This window comes from Aquarana catesbeiana, linkage group LG02 (assembly GCF_042186555.1).
Source record: "Aquarana catesbeiana isolate 2022-GZ linkage group LG02, ASM4218655v1, whole genome shotgun sequence".
In the NCBI taxonomy this organism is placed as follows: Eukaryota; Metazoa; Chordata; class Amphibia; order Anura; family Ranidae; genus Aquarana; species Aquarana catesbeiana.
This window is the reverse complement of record NC_133325.1, coordinates 35,567,521-35,573,677: the sequence shown is the minus strand read 5'-3', so window position 1 is coordinate 35,573,677 and position 6,157 is coordinate 35,567,521. Positions and strand designations below refer to the sequence as shown.

At 40.0% G+C, this 6,157-nt stretch overlaps 1 pseudogene; it reads right to left on the bottom strand.

The window, feature by feature from the left end:
- Window positions 1-482: 482 nt before the first annotated feature.
- LOC141126509 (olfactory receptor 52D1-like) lies at window positions 483-2,043 on the bottom strand (annotated as a pseudogene).
- Between the last annotated feature and the right edge of the window lie 4,114 nt (window positions 2,044-6,157).

The window sequence follows — 6,157 nt, the reverse complement described above, 5'->3', positions numbered from 1 at the left end:
GCCTTAGTCGTAGCTAGTTTGAAACAGATATGGCAATATATATATATATACTTACATACACACATGCAAAATTCATCTCTACAAAATTGGCCTTGTCACAGAAAATTAACATATTTAAATGATACCACCAATTATTCAAGTGGTTAGTGACTACACCTGTTTTTAGCCAGCATGAGAAGAGGGAGAGGAAAGAAAGGCAATATAAAAAGTTATTATGTTGAGCCAAAAAGAAGTGTGTAGCAAAATGCTACATGAGATATTAGGACCTTATTACTCCAAGGGAAAAATATATTCCTTAAAAGAAGGGAAAATGTTCAAAATGTTCAAATAAAATACTTTGTGGTAACAACAAAATCTAAAGTCAAGATTAATGGCAGGATCAAAAGAAGGGACAAGTAGGCAGTCAACAGCAAATATAGTCTGTTGATATCTTCCCAAAAATATGTTTTGGTTGGAGAAAAGTTAGGACACTGTCTAAGTCTTCAGTGAAAAATTCTGAGGATTTTTGCTTTTATGTCCTTTAGTTTCAGACCGTAGATGAGTGGATTTAGGAGTGGAGGAGATGCAACAACTTGCACTGACATGATTGTCCTCAGTTCATAATTTGAGCTTTCGGGTATGAATCGATATATCAGGAGCTCAAAAATTGGCAGTGTAGATAGTAACAGTTATTAAGTGAGGAGTGCAGGTTTATCAAAAACAAACAGCGCAAAAAACTTCAAAGGAACTAAAGCCGCTGAACAATTAAGGCAAATATATAAGTCCTTTCAAGATATACAGTAACAGTGCAGCACTGAAGGGAAAATTTAACAACTATAAATAATGATAAATGTCCATATAAATTCATGTGCGGAAAAATATAAATGTAGTAGGGAAGCCGGAAACATCGACGGTGGTAAAGGGTGCTTCATGCAAAAATCTGAAGTGCTCCTTAATCCGTGCTCACACCATTTGCTAGTCAAACCTCTCACCTTGTTACATAGACCCCTGAGCTAACAGGAAGGTCACACAGGCATTCACCACCAATGGTGGTCAGGGTTAAATCTTGAATGGAAAGCCGGACACCTCTTTCATTTAATAGCTTAAACGTTTTCATTCGTAATCACATGAAATATAAAAGAATAATATAGTGCTCTCTGTATAGCTAAAACTTGGTGGCTGCAGTGACGTCTAAGGGATAATCCCGCACGCGTATCGTCCAGCAGGACTTCCTCAGCGGTAATGGGGTCCCATACGTTTGGTTAGTTATTTATAACAAGCCCCTTATTTAACACATCTGTTGTAAATAAAGCTCCGAGCGGTAACTGCCCAATCGGAACGCACCGATTGCAGGTTTGCAAAGCTTTTGCTCTAAAGCCCTTTGATGACCTTATACAGGCTCTTAGGATCTGGATGTAGGAGATAATGAGAAGCATCGGCATAGGACCTATAAATGTTAACCCGATAAAAAAGTCCAAACATGTTATTTATAGTAACGTCAATGCAAGACAGCCTTACCACTGACCAATTGTCACAGTAGACCTTTAGTATGATTGTGTCACATATGGAAAGCCTGATAGTCAACACCAAATGTATACCGACCAGGATAATTGTGTAAAACCAGGCCAAAGTCACCAGCTTGAAGACCACAAATAAAGATATTATGCTGTGGTATCTCAGAGGGTGGCAAATGCTCACATAGCGATCATACGCCATGATGACAAGGATGGTCATTTCACACCCCACGTATGTGTGGATGCAAAATACTTGCATTAAACATCCAATATAAGTAAAGGTGTTAATGTGGTTGACCAAATTGAAGATCAAACTGGGAAAGAAAGAGGTGCTGCCATAGAGGCCATTAATGCACAGTACACAAACAAAGATATACATGGGCTCCTGTAGACTCTTGTGTAACAAAACCACTGAGATAACGGCAACATTGAACATAATAACACTGATATAAACTAGTAGACCCAATGCACTGTAGAGGTAACGGAGTGAACCCATTTCTCTGAAGCCAAGTGTCAGCAGCAATTGGTGGGAAGATGTATCATTCTGCATGGTTCTCACTGGTTGTTCAGTTTCCCTCTATATACAAGATGTACGTTATCAATATTAGCCAACAATCTGATTATTAAAGGTTTTGTCCATCCAAAGTCAGTCAAACATAGTTTTAAAGGTCCCTGTTTAAGTGAAAACAGGGGCCTTCAAAGGGTACAGACCAAAATAAGCAATATTGAGGACTTCAGTTACACGGAAAGACTGAATTTAATTTTTTTTACACTTGAGAAAAGGTGAACTGTAATGGTTTAGATCAGGGGTAGGCAACCTTTGAAAGGTGGAGATCAACCTAAATATAACTGTAAAAATATAAACTTAGCCTACCTAAAAAGTGGGCAGTGTCAATCAGTAGAGCATTGGACAGTGTCAGTAGGCTTTGAATGGTGTGTGGACAGTGTCAGCAGGGCAGAGGATGGTGTCAGTAGAGCAGTGGATGGTGTCAGCATGGCAGTGGATGGTGTCAGCAGGGCAGTGCATGGTGTGTGGACGGAGTCAGTAAGGCAGTAGACAGTGTGAGTAGGGCAGAGGATGGTGTCAGTAGAGCAGTGAACTTTGTCAGTAGGGCAGACGCTGGAGTCAGCAGGGCAGTGGATGGTGTCAAAAGGACAGTTGATGTTCTTATTTGTATTTTATTTTTTTAGCATTTAAAAAAAAAATTTCATTATTTAATTTTTTAATTTTTTGTTTACAATTTTGTTTAGGAGCCATATTGGGGGTTTTGGTGAAATATCAGGGGTCTAAACCCCTGATGTCTCATGTTTGAGCAGAGAAAGGGACTGAACAGAGATTCCCAAGTCCCTTTCTCTGCACCCTCAGCTGCACTGGACAGTGAATGAATGGGAAGTACTCTGTGCTGCGTGACTCCCTATTCATTCACAAACTGAAGTATAGTAAAGTTTACTGTGCTTCAGTTATTTATGGAAGTTGACTGATCACTGACTGTGTTCATTCATAAAAGGAAGGGGCTGGTAAACGGTACAATTACCGACCCCTTTTCCACTCACCAGCCTCAAACAGGAGTACACAGGAGCCGGACAATACCAGCAAAAGAAACCTGGAAAGGAGGGGCAGTGGGGGTTGTGTTTAGTGGAACCGATGGATGTGTTTCCTCCCTGCAGAAGCTTAATGCCGATGGGAGAGGAAGAGAAGCAGCATTGCCGGCACATAACAGCTATCAAAGGGTACAAGGCACATAATATACTTAAGGCAGAATTGAATCCAGTCTGGAGACTGGAAGCTTCAAAGAGATTTGAGTGGGAGAAGCCTCTACCCCTGTCCCCATTCTTGCCATGAATTTATATGTGTAATTTATGTCCCTAGAACACCTGATGGTGCTCCTTGGATGTTGGGCCTCTCTTTGTGGCCAGGCTGTGAAAAAGTCTCACACATGTGGTATCGCCATACTCAGAAGTAGCAAAATGTATTTTGAGGTATAATTCTTGCCATGTCCATGCTGTGTTTTAGAAATATCTTTTACAACTTTGTGTAAAAAAATTCAGTTTCCATTTTCTTTCCACATTTTCCAAAAACTTGTGGAGAAAAAATACATGTTCAAAACACTCATTATGCCTCATAGAATATATGTGGGGTGTTTGCTTTCCAAAATGGGGTCATTTGTGTGAGTTTACATTGTCCTGGTGGTCCAAGGCCTTCAAAAATGTGATAGGTAGTCAGGAAATTAAATGTATAATTTATGCCCCTAGAACACCTGAAAGTGCTACTTGGATGGTGGGCCTCTATATGTGGCTAGGCTGTGTAAAAGTCTCATACATGTGGTATCACCATACTCAGGAGTAGCAGAATGTATTTTTGGGGTGTAATTTTTGCTATGTACATTCTATTTGTTAGAAATATCTTATAAATTGACAACTTTGTGTAAAAAAAATATGTTTTCATTTAAATAATGACATGTTCAAAATACTCATTATGCCTATAGAATATTCGTTGGGGTGTTTGCTTTCCAAAATGGGGTCATTTTCAAAAGACTCATGCCTCATAAAATTTACACTCACCAGGCACTTTATTAGGTACCTGTTCAATTGCTTGGTAACACAAATTGTTAATCAGCCAATCACATGGCAGCAACTCAATGCATTTAGGCATCTAGATGTGGTGAAGACGACTCGCTGAAGTTCAAACCGAGCAACAGAATGGGAAAGAAAGGGGATTTAAGTGACTTTGAACGTGGCATGGTTGTTGGTGCCGGACGGGCTGGTTGGAGTATTTCAAAAACTGCTGATCTACTGGGATTTTCACTCACAACCATCTCTCGGATTTACAGAGAATGATCCGAAAAAGAGAAAATATCCAGTGAGCAGCAGTTGTGTGGAGGGAAATGCCTTGTTTATGTCATAGGTCAGAGGAGAATGGGCAGACTGGTTTGAGATGATACAAAGGCAACAGCAACTCAAATAACCACTCCAACCAAGGTATGCAGAGTACCGTCTCTGAACACACAACACATTGAACCTTGAAGCAGATGGTCTACAGCAGCAGAAGACCACACCAGGTGCCACTCCTGTCAGCTCCTGGACGTGCTACTTGGATGTTGGGCCTCTGTATGTGGCCGGGCTGTGAAAAAGTCTCACACATGTGCTATCACCATACTCAGGGCAAGTAACAAAATGTTTTTTGGGGTGTAATTGCAAGTATGCCTATGCCGTATGGAAGAAATAACCTGGTAATATGACAATTTTGTGTAAAAAAACAAAAAACAAATAATTATTTAATTTTCCCAAGAATTGTGGGAAAAAATACAACTTCGAAAAACTCACCGTACCTCTTAAAAAATACATTGGACTGTCTACTTTCCAAAAAGGGGTCATTTGGGGGGTATTTGTGCTGTTCTGGGATTTTAGGGCCTCAAGAACTGAGATAGGCTGTCAGTACATCAGTAAATCAATTTTCAATTATACAGTGCCTTGAAAAAGTATTCATATCGCTTGAAATTTTCCAAATTTTTTCATGATATAATCAAAAACGCTAATTTATTTTGTAGACCAACACAAAGTGGCACATATTTGTGAAGTGGAAGGAAAATGATAAATGGTTTTCAACATTTTTTTAAAATTTAATATGTGCAAAGTGCGGTGTACATTTGTATTCAGCCCCCCTGAGTCAATATTTTGTAGAACTTTCTCTGCAATTACAGCTGCAAGTCTTTTTTGGGATGTCTCTACCAGCTTTGCACATCTAGAAAGTGACATTTTTTCCCATTCTTCTTTGCAAAATATCTCAAGCTCTGTCAGATTGGATGGAGAGTGTCTGTGAACAGCAACTTTCAAGTCTTGCCACAGATTCTCAATTGGATTTAGGTCTGGACTTTGACTGGGCCATTCTAACACATGGATATGCTTTGATCTAAACCATTCCATTGTAGCTCTGGCTGTATGTTTACGGTCATTGTCCTGCTGGAAGGTGAACCTCTGCCACACTCTCAAGTCTTTAGCAGACTCTAACAGGTTTTCTTCTAAGATTGCCCTGTATTTTGCTCCATCAATCTTCCCATCAACTCTGACCAGCTTCCCTGTCCCTGCTGAAGAAAAGCATCCCCACAACATGATGATACCACCACCATGTTTAAATAAAAGGGGAGTGGGAATAGGACCCAAGGTGTCCTTACCTTCACGGTCAGGATGGTGTGTTCAGGGTGATGAGCAGTGTTAGTTTTTCGCCACACATAGCGTTTTTGCTTTTAGGCCAAAAAGTTCAATCTTCGTCTCATCTGACCAGAGCACCTTCTTCCACATGTTTGCTGTGTCCCCACACATGGCTTCTCGCAAACTGCCTAACCCTACTTTACACTTCTCCACAATTTTATCCCTGACCTGTCTGGTGTGTTCCTTGGGCTCCATGATGCTGTTTGTTCACTAAGGTTCTCTAACAAACCTCTGATGGCTTCACAGAACAGCTGTATTTATACTGAGATTAAATTACACACAGGTGGACTCTATTTACTAATTAGGTGACTTCTGAAGACAATTGGTTCCACTAGATTTTAGTTAGGAGTATCAGAGTAAAGGAGTCTGAATACAAACACACGCCACACTTTTCAGGTATTTACTTGTAAAAAAATTTGAAAACCATTTATCATTTTCCTTCCACTTCACAATTA